The 22,491-nt window shown below is 43.5% G+C and overlaps 1 protein-coding gene across 6 annotated transcripts in view; it reads right to left on the reverse strand.

Annotated features, from left to right (window-relative positions):
• MPHOSPH6 (M-phase phosphoprotein 6) overlaps positions 1 to 22,491 on the reverse strand; it is a 1,084,238-nt gene that overhangs the window by 291,235 nt on the left and 770,512 nt on the right. Inside the window, exon 1 of one of the 6 annotated variants that reach the window (XM_050775061.1) lies at positions 12,055 to 12,058. The exons of the other annotated variants lie outside the window; for them this stretch is intronic. The gene's annotated coding sequence lies outside the window, so the exon portion shown is untranslated. Of the gene's footprint in view, positions 1 to 12,054; positions 12,059 to 22,491 lie in introns of those variants that run through there. 6 annotated transcript variants of the gene reach the window in all.

Raw genomic sequence — 22,491 nt, forward strand, 5'->3', positions numbered from 1 at the left:
AATTTACGACTGCAAAAATGTGGATCTAGCCCGAATATCAGTGAGTGTATACAGAAACTGTGGTGTGTGTGTGTCTATATATATAAATATATATAGACACACCATATATATATACACACATATATACCATATATATATACACACACCACATATATATACCATACACCATATATATACACACACCACATATATATGTATACATATACATATATATATGTATGTGGTGTGTGTATATATATATGGTGTGTATATATATAAAACATGGTCTTAAAAAGGAATGAATTAATGGCATTTGCAGCACCTGGATGGGATTGGAGACTATTGTTCTAAGTGGAGTTAACTCAGAAATGGAAAACCAAACATCGTTATGTTCTCACTTCTAAGTAGGGGCTAATCTATGAGGATGCAGAGGCATAAGTATGATACAATGGACTTTGGGGACCCAGAGGGAAAGGGTGGGAAGTGGGTGAGGGATAAAAGACAAAAAGTGGGTTCAGTGTGTCCTACTCAGGTGATGGGTGCACCAAAATCTCACAAATCACCACAGAAGAACTTACTCATGTAACCAAATACCACCTGTTCCCCAAAAACCTATGGAAATAAAAAATTTAAAGAAAAAGGAACACTTTTATACATGTTTATTGGGACACATAGGCATGCATTTTTTGAGCTTATGCCTAGGAGTAGAATTTTTGGTTCACTGGCCATGCACATTTTCAATGTTGGTAGATATTGCCAAATGGTTTTTGAAGTAGTTATGCCAATTCATGTTGTCAGTGCTGCACAGTGGAAGACCACTAGGAATACACTTGTAGTGGAAAATGAACAAAATTAGGTTCATTAATTCATTTCGACAAGGGAGAGCACACACGAAGGGGATGGTGAGACGTCTCAAGAAAAGGGTGTTGGGAAGAATTAGGAGATTTGGGCTTCTGTTAGGTGGTTTTGGGAGGGTTCAAGGAAACTGGGCTTTGCTCTTAATTGGATACTGTCAGGAAGCCAGGTTAATTCTGTGACTGGATGGCTTAATCATTTTTATCCAGAAAGCAGAAAGAATGGAATGAGGCTAAACTGGAATTTGAAGAGAAGTAGCATTGACTCACATAAGCCAATGTATTAATTTCCTGTGGCTGCTATAGCAAAGTACTGCAAACTGGGTGGCTTAAAACAACAGAAATTTAGTTTATTTTCTCACAATTCTGTAGACTAAAAGTCTGAAATTAAGGTGTTGGCAGGGCTAGTTTCATTTTGGAAGCACTGAAGGAGAATTTATTCCATGCCTTTCTCCTAGCTTCTGGTGATGGCTGGCAATCCTTGGCTCTCCCTGGCTTGTAGATGCATCGCTCCAATCTCTTCCCCTATTGTCCTATGATGTGCTCTCTTGTCTGTATTTCTAGTCAATTTTTTATAAGGACAATAACCATACTGGATTAGGGCCCACACTAATGACCTCCTCTTGATTGTGTTTACATAAACACCCTATTTTCAAATAAGGGCGTATGAACAGGCACTGGTGATTAAGACATCGACTTATTTCTTGAAGGGGTAGTATTCAACCCATAACCACTGAGATATAGGGTTGGGTTTGGTTGGGTTTGTAGCCTGAACAGTGTTCTTAATTTTGTATTGAGATGTGATTATGGAGGGGTCTTATTATCTGGTGTAACAGGAAGTATGTTCAATGGGAGAATACTATGGCCTAGCTTCCTGTTTTCGGGGTGACTTTTCTATTTCTCGATAGCCTCCACTCTTTGTATTGTCAAACTTGTTAATTTCAGTCATTCTGGTCAGTGTGAATTGATATCTTATTGTAGGTGTAATTTGCGTTTCCTTGATGTCAGTGAGATTGAGCACCTTTCAGGATTGTGGGGGCTGTTTGGATATGCTTTTTTATAAAGTGTTTGTTCAAGTCTATTGCCATTTCTTTATTAGGCTGCCTGCCATTTTCTTATTGAATTTCTAGAGCTTTTAATATATTCTGAATACAAGTTCTTACCAATACTATATATAGGTATATGGTATTGGTAATATCTTCTGCTAAACCATGGCTTACCTTTCTGTTTACATGCACCAGAGGGACAAGAACATTCCATCAATGGTATGTTTTTACTTTCACCCAGGTATCAGGTATTGTATAGATACAGGCATAGGCCATGTTTGATTCAGCTTACCATGAACTCCCTGACCTCAACTCCTGCTTCTCTCCCCAGGTCCACCCTGCTCCAGCTACACTTACTGCTGCCTTTGCCTGGAACGTTCTTTCCTTAGATAACCTCATGACTTGCACACCTCCCTACCTCTTCTTAATGAGGACTTCCTGTGCCACATTTTAATGATTGTATACTCCATGCCATACTTATGCCTAGAAATCTCTGTCTACCTTCCCTGCTTTTTCTCATATAATTCCTTGCCATCTGACATATGACAAGTATTTGAGTGTTGTCTATCTCCTCCTGAGATAATGTGAGCTCCATGAGGACAGGTTTTGTTTGTTTGTTTGGTTTCCTGCTGTATGCCTAGTACTTAGAACAATGCCTGCATGTAGGAGCTGACCAATGAATATATCTATTGAATAAACAAATGAAGGAAGGAATGAATGATTGAAATGAACAGGTAGGAATGGATCCGTGCTGCCCATATGTTGCTGATCTGATGTGGGACTCATGGTCCAATACAGAGTTTATAGAAACTACTGGGTGGCTCTTGTGTGATATTCACCAAGACTCCAGTGATGATAGGATTATACTCTGAGATTTAAGTTTTAAAATTAACATATAATGGATCTTAACAACTGTAAGAGAAGAGATAGCTCCCAGGCTGCAAATCACCTCAGCCATCTGAGGTCAAATGAATAAGCATATCTAATGAAAAACCTGTTGGTCAAAGGAATTTTAATCTGTTCATGAAAGCAAAGTGAAAGGAGAATCTTGGAGGCAATTTTTGGCAATATCCATCCAGACTCTGTCCAGGAGAAAGGGGCATTGCCAACCAACTTGGAGGATTCCAGACCCATTGGCGAGGGCATCCCTCCTGGAGCTGGTTGAAGGCAGTAAGATCAGTTGGCTTTAGTCCCTTGGTGAAGCCATCTTCAGAGTGTGTTGGCTGCCTTAGGTTATCTTATGTGATGCGCCTACAAGTCCAATGCCTTATAATTCCACTAAACTTTCAGGTAAAATAGGTTTGGCCCTCCTTATAAGTCACGGTGTGGGAAGAGAGTCAACTAATTGGGAGAGCTTCTAAAAGTTTCTATGCCAGTCATTTATCATTTTATGTTAATAGAATTGATATTGAAGTTCTGTAACAAGTCTCGTGAGGTTGAGTAATGTGATTCCATGTCTAAGAAAAGGAGTAGATCTTGTGTGCTGGAGGAGTCAGCTTTCAGAGCCTCTAAGGTTGAGAGCTCAGCCCCTGGGGCTAGTAAAACCATCAGAGGAATGAATTCCACTTCATGAGGACTTTTGACACACAGACTACTAGTTTCTTCGTGGTTGACCTGCACTTGCATTGGGGAGCCTATGGCCATGTTTCCAGAAGTTTCCTTTGTATGGAACATCTGATTTTTAGCTGTACTCTCATAAGACTTCCTTGCTGGTGAGCTGACGTTAATTTAAGAATTTTAGCTCTTTCAGTCTTAGGTATCATCAGGCATGTCACACTTTCTGTAGATTTGCCTTTTGTAGCTAGAGAAGCTGTGAAATGTTTAGGCCTTAGGCCTACTGAAGACTAACCAATGACCCAGTGTAATATTTTTAATTTGTCCCTTGACAACTTTATGTTCAGATTTCTAATTTCCTTATCAGATGCAAGGCCACAGTAAAAACATCACCGATTAGGTAAAGTCTAAACTGGAGTCTATGTCATCAAGCTGCCGTATTTAATTACCAATGTCCATAGGCATTGTGGTTCCTGATTCTATTCCTCTTACACCCTCTTGGAATCAGCTCCATGCTGGGTTTTTCTCATAATACACAGCTGGGAATTCTAGGATTTTCTTCTTGCCTTCTGTATATTTCTACCTAGCAAGCTATGGTCAAGACATCTTGCTATGTGGCCAAGATGGGGAAAATGGACTGAGATAGACAAGTACTACAATATTTGGGTAGTGAGAACCATCACATACTGTAATTTTTGGGTGATGAGAACCCAGCAATGCACTTCATAGACTGCTGGAGGGGGGTAAAGGCCTTGCTCAATCAGCTTAATGGGAGAACTGAACATCCAAAGATTGTAACTACCATGTGGGGACTTCTTAACACTTGACTTCATTAAAGAAGTTGCCCAGTAAGAAGCCTGATGTTGCCACCATGTTTATACACACAGTTTTTAAGGCAGGCATAGAGAGGGTTACATTTTGTTTAATCATCTCTTTAGAAAACAAAGAGGTAGTGTATCATTTAGAATGCATGCAGCTGCCAGTAACAAAATACCCAAGTAATAGTGGGTTAAATAATAAAGGTATTTACATATATAACATAACAAGAAGTTGGTTTCACAGTTCAAGGAAGTAGGAGGGGAATTCACCATCTCTAAGATTATTTTTTGGCCTTTACTTCATGGAGATAAATGGTTGTCACAGCTTCAAGCATCCAGTCCTGCATTCCAAGCAGAAAGGCAGGGAAACAAGAAGCCTTTCTTTCTGAGGCTCTATTGTTTTGTTATCATGAGGAAGCTTCCCAGCAGGCTTCTCCCCGTGTCTCAGCGGACAGAGTTTGGTTGCGTGCCCACTCCTAGGCCAATTGATGGAAAAGCAGGAAGGAGTTACTGCAGTGGTTTAGGTCATCTGGAAGCTGTGAAGAGGTCTGATGCCTTCCCTGGGATGACACGATACCTGTTCTCTACTTCAGCAATATGGGGTATATATGCTAGCTGGGAGAGTGGAAATAAAAATGTCTTCCACATGTATATTTTAATCAATTGTATGAACAATTTTTTTAAAAATTAGCCTTACATGTGTAGAGATAACTGTTAAATAAATTCCTCACTGGGAGGAGAGGGGGGAGTGGGTGGATTTGATGCTGGGATGGGCAGGTATGCAGGTATCCAGGTAGAAGCTTGGCATCAATTTACCTGTCTCTAGGAAGTTCCTATCCTTTTCCTCCAGTTAGCCTGCATCTGGGATATAAAATCCGCTGAAACATCAGCCTCCGTGAACCACACAGCATGACTTGTTACATGTCACAGATGATTGCCCCTTGCTGGCCACCAAACTTGAACCATTCCGTGCAGCCACTGCCTGTTGTTTCCTGTTACGTTGTTGAGGTAGGACTGCCAAGTTCTAAACACATCCCCTGACTCCATCCAGAGTGGCACCTGCACACAAAAGCAATGCCCAGGGAGTGCCAGGCCAAAATCATTTCTGCAGAGTTCAACTGGAGCATTAAGTGGCAAGTGGAATTTGACAGAGGGGAGGAGCAACCGCACTTTGTATAAGAACATGAAAAGAAAGTCACGGTTATTAGATAAGCTGGGGAAAGAAGAAAATTACACAGGGATGAATAAAAGTCTTTGCTTAGAGTGTCTGAAAGATACTGACCTCACAGATGGGGTAGGGTTGCGCTGGAGGTAGAGCGATGTCAGCAATAAAGAGAGAGAATAAAGGAAGGAAGTCATGGCCAACTTGCAAAGATTTGTCTCTGCTGTCTGTTCTATGAAAGCGCTTGGCAACAACACCTTTAAAATGAAGGTGTTGGTGTGAAGATCCAACAAGGTGCCACTGAGTCTGGAGCCACTTCTAAAGGAGCTAAATAAAAATGAAGCAATTAATTGAGACACATTGTATAAAAGAAATCAGTGTAATACCAGATGGAAGGAGTCATGTCTGCAATCTTAGTGGAAAGAGCATTATTTATCGAGCATTGACCTTCTAGTGTGAGCACAGTGCATTCATTATCTCATTTAATTCTTACAATCACTAGCTGAGGCAGGTGCTTTCGTTATCTCCATTTGATGGATCAGGAGGATTGTAGCTTAAAAGGCTTAACTCATAAGTGGAAAGGTCAGGATGTAGACCGAAGCTTTCTGAATCCAAACTGTGTGTTCCTAACCTCTATTCTGTACTGCTGGCCAAAATTAAAAACACTGAAGTGTGATACAAGGAAATTATAACTGATTGGATGAACTGAATACTAGGGTTTGTCTGTTCTTCAGAGGCAAGATGATGGTGTGGATTTAGGAATACGTATTATGGATTGTATTGTAAGTGACAGATTCCCAGCCTAAAGTGGCTCTAAAAAAAAAAAAAAGAGGACATGGACTCCTGTAGTCAGCTGAATAAAGGCACCCCAAAATGTTCACATCTTGATCCTCAGAACCCATGAATATCCACATCCTAATCCCCAGAACCCATGAATGTCCACATCCTAATCCCCAGAACCCATGCATATCCACATCCTGATCCCCAGAACCCATGAATATCCACATCCTAATACCTGAAACCCATGAATATGTTGCCTTATATGGCAAAAGGGGCTTTGTAGATGTGATTAAGTCAAAGATCCTGAAATGGCAGAGATGATCCTGGAATATCTGGGTGGTCCCAACATAATCAAAAGGATCCCTATAAAGGAAAGAGAGAGGTTTGGTTACAGAAGTAGGAGACAGGAGGATGGAAGCAAGAGGTTGGAACAATGTTAGGAAGGGCCCTGAGCCAAAGAATGTAGGTGGCCTCTAGAAGCTGGAAAAAGCAAAGCAACAGCTTTTGCCCTAGAGCCTTCAGAAGGAACACAGCCCTGCCAACATCTTGATTTTGGACTTCTGACCTCCAGAACTGTAAGAGAATATGTTTGTGTTGTTTTAAGCTATTCTTATCATTATTGTGGTAATTTATTACAGCAGCAAAAGGGAACTAATACAACTCCTGTACCTGAAAAGCCTAGGACAGCAATGGCTTCAGGCTTGACTGGGTCTAAGGACTCTAATGGGGGCGGGGGGGCTTGATGCTGTCCCTCCTCATAACTTAACTATGCTTTCTTTTGCTGTATTCACTGATGGGCTTTCCTTGGGTTGTGGCCAAGCTGACAACAGTAGCCGCAGGCTTTTGCCTCACCACTGTAGCAATCCCAGTAGAGCAGACCACACCCCTTTCCTAGTAATGTCTGCAAATGTCCCAGGGCTGACCTGCATGGGCCTGGCTTGTACCCTCAATGGTCACCATGATTCTGATTGGCCAGGTCTCGTCACTGACTGTGTCTCAAGATAGGAGGGAGATCAGCCGCACCTGAACCTCAGTGACTCTTAAGGTAGAGGGGTGCTTTGCAAAGGAAAGTCCAGCTGGGCAGGCAAAAGCAATGGATACCTGCCACACGTAGGGTGTACCTGCCACAGTGCCACCATATCATCTGCCTCTTTGCTCACTTTTGAAGATGAATGTCAAGGGTGAAGGGTGGTGGCCTAGAAAGTGAGTACTGCTCAGTCTCAGCCTCAGTGAGGGAGCTCCAAAGGCTGGGACTCTCCGTCGGGATTTCCAGTGGTACACAGAGACTCACGGAGCAGACTGAGTTCGGCTGGGGTGCAAAGACTGCTCTGCAGAGTCCGTTCTCGGCAAACAGCCAGGCCCACCCAGGGAAGGAGCTCAGGGTCTGGAGGTGTCATCAGGTCACATGTATCCAAAGGAATCATTCTCATGGTCCTCTTGTTTCTCCCATCCAACAACCAAGGGATCCTTCCTTTTTATTTTCCTGTCCCTTTCACACCTGTCTTTCTCCGTCAGATCGCAGCAAGACCTTGAATTCTCCCCATAACCGCTGCCTGTAATTGATTTCCCAGTTTTTGTTTTTCCTTTTCTTTTCATCAGATGGGTAAGGGTAATGTGCCTGCCACATCACAACAAGGCTTGAGGGAGGCACGTTTCACACATGTGTGCACGCATGCATTTCACCATCACTTACCAAGTGTGTGCAAAGCAGCAGCTAATGAACTAGAAGCTGCAGTCAGCAAGGCAAGCTCCACATGGTCTCTGCTGTTGAACAGCTCTGCCCTAGAGGAGAGAATGGCAATCCCATGTGATAATTACTAAAAGGCTGGATAAGCCCAGGATACTCAGGGGACATGGGGAAGACAGGAGCACACCGGGGCCAAGATTCCTTCCTGCTTCTGTACACGTAATTTCATCGGGGAACCTAACACATAATTGTGATTTTGTCATTTATGTCCCCTTGGAACCATCTCTAGGTGTATACGCTCCCTTTCTGAGCAAATGCATTCTAAATCCAATAGGTTTCCCTGCTCCCGTATTGAGTTCTAACTCATGGGTAGTTTAATCCCTGAATACTGATGTTTGCTGGTGGAAAATTGCTGTTTCCTCTCCTTGCTGAGAGGAGGTGGAAAACCAGAGGGCATTAATTTAAGTAAAAGGTGATATTAAGTAAAAAGTGCAGAGGCGGACTAGGTGCTTCTAAGCCCCAGCCCTATAAGTGACTTGTGCTGGGTGGCAGAGAGCGAGTGTGCTCCCCACCCTGGACCTGACACTTACTCTCCTCTGTGCTAGGCTCGTCCCGCAGCTATTTGGATGGCCACTTTCTTCCTATTATTTAAGCCTCAATTTTAACATAAGCTCCTTAGAGAGGCAGTCCCTGACCGCCTTGTCTAAAATCATTGCCCTCCACATTATCCTTGTCATTTTCCTCATAACTTGTCATAACTATAATCTGAACACATCCTGCTTCCTGTCTTTCTCCCTTATTTAAAGTTCTATATGGACAGCAGCTATTTCTGTCTTCTTCACTGTTATGTCCCCAATACACATAGTAGGTGTTCAATAGATACCTCATGAATAAACAGACAGCAATAGAGGGGATACTTGAGCTACAGTATCTAAACTGTTGGAATTTGTAGAACTAGAAGAAACCACTAGTGGCTGTTTCTTTCTCTTTTTTTTTTTTGCACCTGAAGAAGGTGAGACCCAGAGAAGGAAGCAGTTTAATTGAAGCCTCCCCGGCAGAAGAATCCACATCACAGTCCCACCTCGGGTGGATGTACCATCTGTTGCTCTTGCTGGGAAGAGCTCCGAACTCCTGGGTCCCGGTTGAGGTGGGTAGTGATAAGGGCATCCCTTGAGAGCCACTTGAGCCACCGCCTCCTGGCGGAGGCAGTGCCCTCTTGTGGCAGCCCTGTGATATACACACAGCCCTTCCAGGCTCCCTGGAGTTCCTGAGGATAATTTATGAGACACACCCTTCTCTTTGTACGGTTCAGCTCCTTCTGGAGGCTTATTACAGATTCCACTGGGACCAGAATTGACAAACACCAAAACCACTATGAATTCCAAGAATGACCTTAAGCAGTGTTTGATAGTTCTGTTAGAGCCAGTAACTCATTTTGAATACTTAATTGCCACTCCAGCCTTGCAGTTCTAGTGCATACCAGAATTTCCAGCTCTTCTTATGTGTGTGGCTTCCAGTTCCAAGAACTGCTCCAAGATTTTAGCCCTGTGTTCTTTTTTAAAGTTTACTTTTATATTCAGCTATAACCTTCACAAAGTAAAATGCATACAGGTTCAGTATACAGACAGAAATGTTATATAATGACATTTTTTTTTCTTATTAGTTTTGCCTGTTCTTGTACTTCATGTAAACATCATCATTCAGAACTTTTCTTGTGTGTCTATCTAAACATTTAAAGTCAATATTTTGTCTATGATATGCAGTGGTTTATTATTTTCCATTGCTGTGCACTTATTAGGTGACAATTTCAGATAATAGTATGAGGACATTGCAATTTATTCATTCTACATTTAAGACATTATTTAGCTTGTTACCAGTTTTTGTGAATAACTGAACATTTTCATACATGTATTTTTGTGGACTATTCATATAACCAGGAGTGGAATTGCTAACGTATTTTAGCCTTGATAAATACTACCAAACATTTTTCCGAAGCAGTATGTTAATTTATACTCCCACCTGCAGTGAATGAGAGTTTCAGTTCCTTCACATCTTCATCAATCCTTGCTATCATTGGTTCTTTAGCCATTCTAGTATGTCATTGTGCTTTTAGTTTGCATTTCCCTGATGACTAATTAACTTGGCACATTTTCTTACATTTATTGAACCTTGCATTTTGAACAAGTACACATTGATTGTCCAGAACATGTACTCCCCTGAAGTTTGTAGACTGCCTTTGGACTCGTCCTTTTTTTTTGATGAACCTTTCTCTATTTCCCCGTGGGATATAGTCATCACTGTCCATATATGAATGTAGACTAGAAACCTTAAATCTGTCTTTCCTTCGCCACTGTGCTCAAGAGGTCATGAAGTCCTACGGACCCAGAAATACCTCCTGAATGTGTTTGCTTCTCTTTATTCTCATTGTGATCACCCTAGTTCAATTTTGTCATCTCTTGTCCATACTAACAGGAGAATATCACTCTCCACATTCCCTTACCTGAAGAATGGGTTCCATTTTTCTGAGAATGTTTCCTCTTGGAATCCGCATGCAGCACAACTAGAAAGAGAAATAAGAATCGTGACTACTAACATCTTTAGAATGTTTAGTGTCTTTCAGGATTTTTAAAAGTTTATTATGTGTATTATCTATGAAGTAGGTATTCTTATCATCCCCCTCGCCCAGTTTCAGATAAGGAAATTAAACTATAGAAGTTAAGAAACCGCAGCAAGTAAGCTACATGGTTGAGCTGGAGTTCAAAACCAGAGTCTGTCTTCAGAGCCAACTGCTAAACCACTCTGTGATATGTGCCAGTGGGGTTTGATTGAAAGTTACAAGCTCATATTTAATTAACAGATTTCATTTTTCTACATAATTGTGGTTTGGAGATTTATAGTTATGCCGCTGGGAACGAGGCGGATTTGACAGCTGCCATCTTGGCTAGAGAAATCCTCTCCGCATTTGGAAACATGGTGGTATCAAGGCCAGGATTCCAGGTTTGAGCCTCTCCCTAGCCAGTTAGCTTCCACGGAGGAAAATAATTAGTGAGGGCTGTGAACCACAGGAGATAGTGGACAAAGAGGGAGGGCAGATCCCATAAACCATGTTCACCACTACGGGTACTACTGACGATAGGGCTCCTGTGGTTTATAGCCAAGGGGGACAGGTCCTTCTGGAGCCATCAGCCTCAAGAGCAGGTGAAGCAGCAACAAGCACTGTTCCTCTGTTGCAAGTTTCAAGTGGGTCTTGAGGAAGTCAAAACAGTGACAGCCCCCAGGTTTAATCCCACCAGAGATTCAATGCAAAAACTAAGATCCTTTGGGCCATTACAATGTGCCAAGCACAAGGCTGAGTGTTTTATGACCACAAGCTTATTTAAAAATCACAATAACCTTATGAGAGAGCTACTGTTGTTATACAGTAGCCAGCTGTTATCCAGGGGAGGTTCATTCTAAGACCCTTAGTGGATGCCTGAAGCCAAGGATAGAACTGAACCCTATACATACATATTTCTTTCTATATATACATACCTATAATAAAGTTTAATTTACAAATTAGGCACAGTAAGAGATTAACAACAACCCATACTCAAATGGAATAATTATAACAATATACTGTAATGAAAGTTTTGTGAACGTGGTCTCTCTCTCTCAACATCTGTTTTACCGTATTCACGCTTCTACTTGTAATCTGTCCATTTCATAATCAACGTGACTACTAAGTGACTAATGGCCAGCAACATGGACAGTGCGGCTATGCTGGACACAGGGGAGATTCACACACTGGGTGGATGGAGTGGGATGGCAGGAGATTTCATCATGTTTTTCAGAATGGTGTGTAACTTAAAACTTACAAATTACTTGTTTCTGGGATTTTCTGTTTAATAATTTTGCACTGTGATTGACTTCATGTAACTGAAACTGCAGAAAGTGAAACCACAAATAAAGGGAGACTGCTGTACCCATTTTGCAGATGGGGCCTCAGAGACCTAGCGAGGTTAAATACCAAGCGCTAGGCCAGTGCTTCTCAAATATTAAGGAGTTTGTAAATCCCCTGGGGACCTGGTGGAAATGCAGATTCTGACCTGGCAGGGCTGAATTGAGATTCTGCATTTCTAATAAACTGCCAGGGGATGTCACTGCTGCTGGTTGAGGTACCATGCCAGTAACAAGGCCCCCGTCCTACAGCTGGTAAGGGCAGAGCTGAGGTTCTCTTACAGGCGGTGGGGGTCCCGGGCTTTCTGTGTCCACCACCCTGCTCTATTGTTTCCTGTCGCAGCTCTGACTACCTCATTTAGATCATGTGCAGAGGTCAGGCCCTGGCAAGTGTCCTTGTGACCTTGCATTAAGGCTCCACAATGCTCCCCCTCCCTCTCTTTGCTCCAGCCCCACCAGTCGCCTTGCCATTCCACTCGTCACCTGCCCTTGCCCTTGCTGTTCCCTCCTGCTGCAATGCTCTTCCCCATGCTTGAGAAGGCTTATCCCCCTATGCCTTTCTTGTCTCTCCTCAAATGTCTCCTCCTTGGAGAGGATGCTGTCTGCAATAGCTTCCCCTGCCCCTGCAGACTGGCCCCTTTCCCCTCTTACCCTTCTCCCATTCTAAGTTTTTTTACAGCATTTATCACAATAAGATTATATATTTCATATACATATAGTTTATTGTTAATTATCTGTTTTCCTCACTAGAATGTGAACTTCATGAAGGCAGAACTTTGTCCATTTTTCTCACTTTTTTATCTTCAGCATCTTGAGTGGTGTCTGCAACATAGTGGGGTTTAATAATTATGTATGAAATGAATAAATGAGATTATAAATGAACAAATGACTGAATAGAATACATGTTCTAACTTCCCAATATCTAATAACAACAGAAGCACCTAACATTTACTGAACACATATGGTGCCAGAAAATGCAGCAATTACTTTACCCACATGATCCCGTTTATTCTTATAAAACTCTTAGAGCTGTTATTACTAATTCCAATTTTCAGATGAGGAAACTAAGACTCAGAGAGGTACACTAATGTGCCCAAGGTCACACAGATAGTAAGTGACAGAATTAGATTTTTCAGCCAGATCTAATTCCCCTAAAGTCAACAGAAAGTCTCCTGTGCTGGGCACCATGAGAGATCTCACCATTGTTTCCATGGCAACAGGTCATGTCTGTAACTCTGATGCAGGATCAAGCGTAGGAAAACACTGAGCTTGGAGAGGGGGCCCTCATGCCAGAATCACAAATATTTAACCGAGGTAGAAAAGAAAATAAAGGAAAATGACTGGCTTGGTAAATTAATCCTTACTTTCTCCACTTTTCATTTTCATCCAATAAGCCTATTCCTGGTCAGGAAAAATAATTCCACTTGACGTTTGGTTTTAATTTTACAAAAATGACCTTGGCTATGTGAAAGGACATACTTTGTCATCAAGAATGTGCATGTTTAACCCCAGCACTGGGGGGTCACGCTATTTCTTTATAGCAGGCGTGTTATCTTAGAGCAGGAGGAGAAAACAGGGAGCCAGGATTGCATTTTGCACCCAATGCCCTCAGCAATTTCTGGTGCATTGTGAACAGTTAAATAGGAATAACCTCTACTTAATCTTGGAAGCAGGTTAGTGGGTTTATTTAATCACTGACAAGAGAGTATATTTTCTAGGTGGAAAGGAGAGTAGAGAGGGTTTGTGACCGGCTGGAATGACAGAGACTAGGATTTAAGGTTTGGGCAGCTCCAGTTACACAATTTGCGATGCTTTCACATGGGTCGACAGTGATCCTGAAAGTCCTGTTTATCTGGGGAGAGAGCTGCATGCTCTTCCTTGCCAGTAGTTAGAGACATCTCCTTGTACCTAAACCTCCCATGTTCTCTGAGCTGCTAAGTTAGTTCTGGGTCCCCCAGAGTTTATTAGTGTTACCACTTGGCCCAAGAAACTGGGGATTACTGAGATTTTTCAGAATATTTTTCTCAAAGGCAAAGAATCCAGATTAAGGACTGTTGAGGCTCCTATAAGGAGCTGAAGGGGAGAAGCGCAGGGTAAAGCCACTGTGATATTCATGGCTATATTCTTGGAGGCCTATTTGCATTTGATTTGTGTGGGGCATGGAGGCTGACTCCAGTCTAACATCCAGTTGTTGAGAGGGGTAGAAGTTCTAACAATGCATGATGTTTATAATCCTATTAATAATAAAACTACCGCAACACAATAACAACACAGAAAACACGTTGAGCCTCCCACCCTCGAATCACTTCCCTACCTCCATAGGAGTACCCACCAGGTAGACAGCCCAGGAGCCTCCTGTTTTTTAGAGTCTTTAACTCCATTCCTTGGCCAAGTGGGTTGTTCTTGGTCCCAGCAGGAAATGAATGGGCACATTTAAATCAATGGAGGAAGGTTTAACAAAGGGGCAATTTACACGTGTGTGGGCAGGGTGTAGGGAAACCACAAGGGATAGTTGGGTGACTGAGGGTCTGCAACAGCAGGGCTATCCTCAGGGGTAAGCAGTTTATTGAAACCTGAGAGTCTTGCAGACAGGGTCTACTCGAATGAAGCTTGACATTGGGGCAGAGCATCATCAGTGGACTCTGTTGGGGAGAGAGCCCTGACCTCATCCTCTTCCTCTCCTTTAGTACCCTCCCTGGGCTCTCCACTGCAGACCCAAAGCAGAAGCCAAAGGCGAGGAACAGGGCAGGGATTAGGTGGCAAGGGATGCAGAGTGGATCTGCAGGGGCCAGTGGCCGGGTCAGCACACGAAGGGAGACGGGACCGGTGGGGGACTCCTGCCCTGAAATAGTTCTATGAAGTCTCTCTCTCAGGAATTCAGAGCTAGGCCTGAGGATCAGCCAGGGAGCGATCCTGGGTGACTGGGAATTATTATGGTTATACAGTATTCAGAAGCCATATGAGGTGGTCACAGTCCACTGTGTGGATAGTCAGAGAAAGCCAGTGCCCAGAGAAGTATGAAAATGTACAGAAAGAAGCAGAACCTTTGCTGGACGCAGTGGCTCACACCTGTAATCCCAGTACTTTGGGAGGCCGAGGCAGGCAGATCATGAGGTCAGGAATTTGAGACCAGCCTGGCCAGCATGATGAAACCCCATCTCTACTAAAAATACAAAATTAGCCAGGCACGGTGGCAGGCACCTGTAATCACAGCTACTTGGGAAGCTGAGGCAGGATAATTGCTTGAACCCAGGAGGTGGAGGTTGCCGTGAGCCAAGATCGCACCACTGCACTCCAGCCTGGGTGACAGAGCAAGACTCCGTCTCAAAAAAAAAAAAAAAAAAAAAAAAAAAGAAGCAGAACCATGCAACAGAGAATGGACACTCAAGTCCTGCCAATGGCTTCTTTCTGCAGATGGTGCATGCCCTGCCTCTGAGTCCTACCAGATATCACTTAACCTTATGATACACTTCCCTTTCTGCTTAAACAGCTTCAGTGGAATTCTGATTTCTTAATTTATATAAATAACTGCCATCTTGGAGCATTTCCTATAAACCAAGAAATGGGCTGAGTTCTTTACAAGCATTATCGAATTTCACATAATCCTATATGATGCTACTTTTCCGGGAGTGCAAACTGAGCCTTGGGGAGGTTAGTAGTTCACTCAAGGGGAGACAGCCAGTATGAGGCTGAGCCAGGACTTGATCCCAGGTCTGCATGACTGTAAATCCCAGGTTGGCGGCCAGTCCTCCCTTCTGCAATGGGAAGTGTCTTCTTCATTGTCCCTCATGCTGCTATCAGGGCATTGGTGGGATGTCTGTACAATGCTGTGGCTGCACCTTGTAGCTTTGTATTGCCTACCAGCCGTTCTGGCCTGCCCTCACCTCTTCTTTTGCATGCTGAGCCCTCGAGTTGTGTGGGGGCTGGTTCTCTTCACGCCCAGATCTGTTTTTTGCCCTCATCTACTGTGCCCTCCATGTCCCAAGAAGCTGAGCCCTTGGATGCCTCTGGCCTCTGTTGGGATTCAGTCCTGGGAGAGGCACCGGCATGGGCCAGGCAGGAGGGGAGAGTGATGCACTTCTTTGCATGTGCCCTTATGTGCCAGTGCCAGCAGGCTCTTACAGCATGGTTTGCTCCCCATGCCCTTTCTGTCCTAGAGACAAAAAGGCTTCCTGTGGTTCCTGCAAGGCTGCTCCCTGGGTGCCTCATTATCCCTTGTTAGTTCCCTTAACCCTGCCCTCACCTGTAAACAGGCCCTTCCTCCAATTCTTTTCAGGATCTAAGGGAGCGTGTCTGTTTCCTGCAAGGACCTTGTCCTATAAACTGTTCCTGCCCGTCTGTGAATGTCCAGTCATGTCTTTAGGACCACAGATCCTGAAACAAGGAACCTGAGTTTACTAGGGTCGGTCCACTGAATACACTGACCTCACAGTTGCAGACCCACCGAATACTTCCCTTTTGGTTTATGACAGCCCAGGCCCAAGTCCAGGGCCCTGAGCACCAGACCCAGCAGGGCTGTCAGTGATTCTGGCTCAGGACATGCAGGGAACAGTTTTCTTTTCAGAGTGCTCCTTAATAATGCACATGACAGCCGTCAGGACGTCTCGCAAAGCCCAGTGACAACTCCCTGGATAGCTCTGTCATTACAGTAATCATTTGAATCAATAGTGTAGTAAAGCTGCCATACGTTTATTTCACCCGAGAGATTAAGCAAACAATTATATAAAACATTCCACAGAAAACCCAGCGCTCCAGATGCAGAGGGAGACTGTGCGCTCGTCCCCAACCAAATGCTCTTCCTTTAATGCATTTGTGTTTGTTGCTTTATCCTCAGACTCTAAATTCTCACATTCAGAAAGAATAAACCTGTACATTTGCCAAGTTTTTTATTCCAGCCTGGGGAACTCACCCTGTGTGAGTGAGTGAGTGAAAGTGTATGTGTGTGTTTCTCAAGCATCCCAGAATGTACAATGCCTACATCACCACTCTAAACATAGCAGAAACTCCATAAAAGCCCACGGGCAGTGGCCATGGCAGTGACGGTTTAAAATGATGACTATGGCTTGACTTCTGAGCATGACTGGTTTCTCCTGATAATGAGGCTTTACTTCTTTTGGCCTTCTCTTTTCTGCACATTGAGCCACACCACCAATTTAATGGATTTGAAACATCCATTAATTGTGATGGTTTTATTTTCACCTTGGTCAGAGAGAGATGCAGCCGGGAGCATCTCAAGCACTGGAGGCAGCATTAGCTTCCGGGGGCCAAGATTTCCTCTCTCTCCATGTTATCTGAATGGTTTTCTAATGTACACTCACTCGGTAGTTTGAACTTGGCCATAATTACAGTCTTATTATCCTCACCAGCTTTACTTATCTCATTATCTCCTCCCTCCTGTGTTAGAGGTCAGTAGAACATCCCTTTTATTAGCCACTTAATCCTTCTATCTAGTAGTTCAACCCTGATTGATCCACTTAAGGTCCTTCTTTGTAGTTAACTTTGCTGACATTTGAGATTCCCACCCCTCAAGTCCTTTCATTGCACACAAGCAGTCAGCTCTGTAGATCAGGAGTTCATTATCATTAATTTTATTAGAAGGAAGTCGAGTTTCATCATTGCTCATTGAGCACCACTTTATTTTTATACTCCTCCCTCTCTACTTTTCTGGAGGTTGGCTCTTCTATCTTTGCATACTTTTTTGTACTCTTCTTTGGAAAATTTTAATAGCGGCCTGTGAATATCTAAAAATGTCCACCTTCACAGGAAAGGACATGGCCTAATGCCCAGCAGTAGACAGATTGACAGAGTGTTGTTAATGTGTGTGTGTGACGAGAAATGGGTGTGTACTACAAATGACCCATTTTATTGATTCATTCAGCAAATATTTATTAGGTATCACTCCCATATTCACTGATAAAGTGACTAAATCATCTCAAACCATCATTTTCTTCTACATCTAACCCTATGCAGCTTTTCCCTGGAGAAAATGCTCACAATTTGTCTTTGTTTTAACGTCTAGACTGATGATAAATTTACAAGGTATATACGATTGTAGAACACATTCCATACTTTTTATTTTATCTATGTTACTATCTACAAAGATGCTTTTATAGCATTTTGATAGTTGTCTCACATTTTTAAACAATCACCACTGGAATTTCCCTGCCTAAGAATGCTGGGGTCTGAGCAAGGATAAGACAGATGTTTCCGCCCCAGGCTACTTCTCAGGCTCAAGGGTTATTACAGGCATCTGTGTAGCATGCCTTGGTTGGAGAATGGAGGCAATGAGAGAATCTGAGAGATTAAGATCACTGTGCGTGAGCAATGAAGCATTCTGGAGTTATGGTCAAATACTGTCCTACTAAAAGAAATTCACAAGAACCATCCCTGCCACCTTAGTCAAGCCCAGTCTACCCCATCAGCTAGAGTCAGTGTATTAGTCTGTTCTCACACTGCTAATAAACACATACCCAGGCTGGCTGCGGTGTCTCACACCTGTAATCCCAGCACTTTGGGAGGCTGAGGCAGGTGGATCACGAGGTCAAGAGATTGAGACCGGCCAGGCGCGGTGGCTCACGCCTGTAATCCCAGCACTTTGAGAAGCCGAGGCGGGCGGATCACGAGGTCAGGAGATCGAGACCATCCTGGCTAGCAAGGTGAAACCCCGTCTCTACTAAAAATTAAAAAAAAAAAAAAAAAAAAAAATGAGCCAGGTGTGGTGGCAGGCGCCTGTAGTCCCAGCTACTCAGGAGGCTAAGTCAGGAGAATGGCATGAACCTGGGAGGCGGAGCTTGCAGTGAGCCAAGATCACACCACTGCACTCCAGCCTGGGCAACAGAGCAAGACTCCATCTCAAAAAAAAAAAAAAAAAAAAAAAAAAAAAGAGATTGAGACCATCCTGGCCAATGTGGTGAAACCCCATCTCTACTAAAAATACAAAAATTAGCTGAGTGTGGTGGTATGTGCCTGTAATCCCAGCTGCTTGGGAGGCTGAGTCAGCAGAATCACTTGAATCCCGGAGGTGGAGGTTTCAGTGAGCGGAGACCGAACCACTGCACTCCAACCTGGCAACAGAGTGAGACTCTGTCAAAAAAAAATGAAAAGATGAGGTTTAATGGACTCACAGTTCCACATGGCTGGGGAGGCCTCAAAATCATGGTGGAAGGCAAAGGAGGAGCAAAGTCACAGCTTGCATGGCAGCAGGCAAGATAGTGTGTGCAGGAGATCTCCCCTTTATGAAACCATCAGATCTCATAAGACTTATTCACTATCAAGATTACAGCACAGGAAAGACTCACCCCATGATTCAAGTACCTCCCACTTAGCCCTCCCATGACACATGGGAATTATGGGAGCTACCATCAAGATGAGATTTGGGTGGGGACATAGAGCCAAACCATATGAGTCAGGAAGAGTGAGATTGTAGTTTCTGGACATTCTGCTAAACTAATTATCCCAGCTATGCCTACGAATGTAGTCAGTCATGTGTGGCGTTATAGGGTTATTAGGAAGAGTGGATTCTCCAGCAATGCCAATAAAGATGCCCCAGCCATGGCAGTACCAGTATCAGAGGCATTCAGGGATAGGGATATAGAATTACTTTGGGACCTCAAGCCACATGGTTCTTCATTTGGGTGCTGGGCTGTATTAGTGTATCAGAGTTCCCTGGAGTGCTTGTTAAAGCACAAGACTGCCGGGCCTCAGCCCAGGAGCTCCTTGGGGTAAGGCCTGAGAATTCAAATTCCTAACAAATTCCCAGGTGATGCTGATGCTGCTGAACCCAGGACCATACTTTGGGAATCACTGGCCTGTAGTTACCCTGTCCTCTGTTTCTTTGGAGAGCTTATAAATTTCCTTGTGAGTTGGGAACATAACAATAAAAATATGCCTTTGATGGGGGAAAATGTTTTCTCTTTAACTTCAGTTATTTCAAACATAAAAAATCATTATAAACTAAATACTGCTGTGCCATCCCTCCTTTTTTTTTTTTTTTTTTTTTTTTTTTTTTTAACAGGGGTCTAACTCTGTCATCCAGGCTGGAATGCAGTGGTGTGATCTCAGGTCACTGCAACCTCGACCTCCTGGGGTCAAGTGATCCTCCCACCTCAGCCTCCCAAGTAGCTGGGACTACAGGTGTGTGCCACCACGCCTGGCTAATTTTTTTTATTTTTTATTTTTGTAGAGATGGGGGGCCACTATGTTGCCCAGGCTGGTCTCCAACTCTTGGGCTCAAACTATTCACCTGCCTCAGCCTCCCAAAATGCTGGGATTATGGTAGTGAGTCACTGTGCTGGGCCCCAACCCTCATATTTAACAAATGTTAGCAGTTTGCCATATATCCATAATAATAGCTATTGCTTATGTAAGTGATTTACATAGTATAATTTATTTACCTCTCACATAACTGCATGAGAGAGTTGCTCTTATTATCCCTATTTTATAGGCTCAGAGATACTTAAAGTTGCTTGCCCAAGGCCTGGCAGCTAGCAAGCAGGAGCCCAGATGTGAGCCCAGGAAGTCTGGCTTTGGGGAATCTATACTCCTCACTACCGAAGCACGCTGTGTCCAGATTTTAGTTCATTCTTTTCTTTTCTTTTTAAAAGGTAAAAACATTCAGATTCAGTCAAAGTTCTATCTGTAGCCTACCCATGACCCCACTTCCACTTATACAGGTGCCAATTCTCCTGATGTCAGTTGAATTTTTGCTGGGGAAGGTTTTGGGGATCATCTTTGGGTTCTTTAATAGTAGAAGTTACCATTTTCTGTATGAGCTTGGCCATTTTGGCTATGGAGAAAGGCAAGAAGGACTTCAGTGGGAAGATCGATGCCTTCAACAGCTCCCTTCTTGTAACCACCCAGTGGGTTCTCTTTGCCGGCTTCCTAGACAGAGCCGATTTATCAAGACAACAAGATTGCAGCGGAGAAAGGGTAATTCATGCAGAGTCGACTGTACAGGAGACCAGAGTTTCATTATTACTCAAATTAGTCTCCCTGAGCATTTCGGGATCAGCATTTTTAAAGACCATTTGGTGGGTAGGGTCTTGGAAAGTGGGGAGTGCTGATTGGTCAGGTTGGAGATGGCATCATAGGGGATCGAAGTGAGTTTTTCTTGCTGTCTTCTGTTCCTGCCTGGGATGGCAGAACGGTTGAGCCAGAATACTACGGATCTGGCTGATGTCAACTGATCCATTCAGTGCAGGGTCTGCAAAATATCTTAAGTACTGATCTTAGGTTTTACAATAGTGATGTGATCCCGAAGAGCAATTTGGGGAGGTTCAGACTTTTGGAGCCAGAGGCTGAGTGACCCCTAAACTGAAAGTTCTCATCTTATAGCTAATTTGTTAGTCCTGTAAAAGCAGACTGGTCCCCAGGGAAGAAAGGGGTCTTTTCAGGAGAGGCCATTATCAATTTTGTTTCAGAGTCAAACCATGAACTAAATTTCCTCCCAAAGTTAGTTTACCCTACACCCAGGAATGAACAAGGACAGCTTAAAGGTTAGAAGCAAGATGGAGTTGGTTAGGTCTAATGTCTTTCACTGTCATAATTTCCTCGGTTATAATTTTTGCAAAGGTGGTTTCACTCTCACCCACAGACAAAGCTGAGTATCCTACAGAATGTGGCAGCCCCCATCCACAAGTCTCTGTTCGAGGGCTTTGGGTGGTCTCTCCAAGCTCTGACCCATTCCCCCTTGCTGGCTGGCTCCACTTAACTCTGAGGCTACTGACCATGGCCTCATCATTGCCATCTCCCTTGATCTCCAGATGCTTCACTCATTCATTTATTCATTCATTTACTAACAAACATTTATTGAGCATCTACTATATGCCAGGTGCTCTCTTAGACCCTGACAGTGTAGTAGTGAGTGAATTAGAGACAAAAATCCCTACCCTCAGGGTACTTGCACCCCAAATTCCTTCTAGTTCTCTCTCCCTTGCTGTTTCTCAGACTTTTCTAAGTTCCATGTCCTGCAGTTTAATGAGTAGGCTGCTATCCTCTTAAGCCTAGCCCTGGTTCTCTTAGCCTGGCCTCCACTTCTCCAGAAAGAGCCAGAGTGTAAACACTTATCTAAGCATGAATGCAGGCATGAGCCTCAGACTTTATAAAAAGCTAAGGGTTTTCACAACACTGGTGTGAAAGGAAAATATCCTGGGTCCCTTCAAGTTGGGAACTGCTCAGGGCAAATCAGTCTCCTATCCTATCCAAAGTCCTCCCTCTGCTTACAGCGATAGATGCATATTCTGATTGCTTCCTTTGGAAAGACTTATCAGAAACTCAGTGCAACCATTTGTCTCTCACCTACCTGTGACCTGGAAGCCCGCAGCGTGGGGGAAATAGGGGGCTTGCTTTGAGTTGTCTCTGCCTTTCTGGACTGAACTAATGTACTTCTTTCATATATTGATTGATGTCTCATGTCTCCCTAAAATGTATAAAACCAAGCTGTGCCCGACCACCTTGGGCACGTCCTCAGGACTTCTTGAGGCTGTGTCACAGGCACGTCCTAAACCTTGGCAAAATAAACTTTCTAAATTCACTGAGACCTGTCTCAGATTTTCTGGGTTCACACTGGGTGGAAGCAGAATCGTAGGTGGATATTGGAAAGGATAGGAGAGGAGCTGCCCAGGCACAGGCAAGGCTGGAGAGTGAGGAGCCTCTTGCTCTCCTTTGGCTCATCATG

This window comes from Macaca thibetana, chromosome 20, assembly GCF_024542745.1.
Source record: "Macaca thibetana thibetana isolate TM-01 chromosome 20, ASM2454274v1, whole genome shotgun sequence".
NCBI lineage: Eukaryota > Metazoa > Chordata > Mammalia > Primates > Cercopithecidae > Macaca > Macaca thibetana.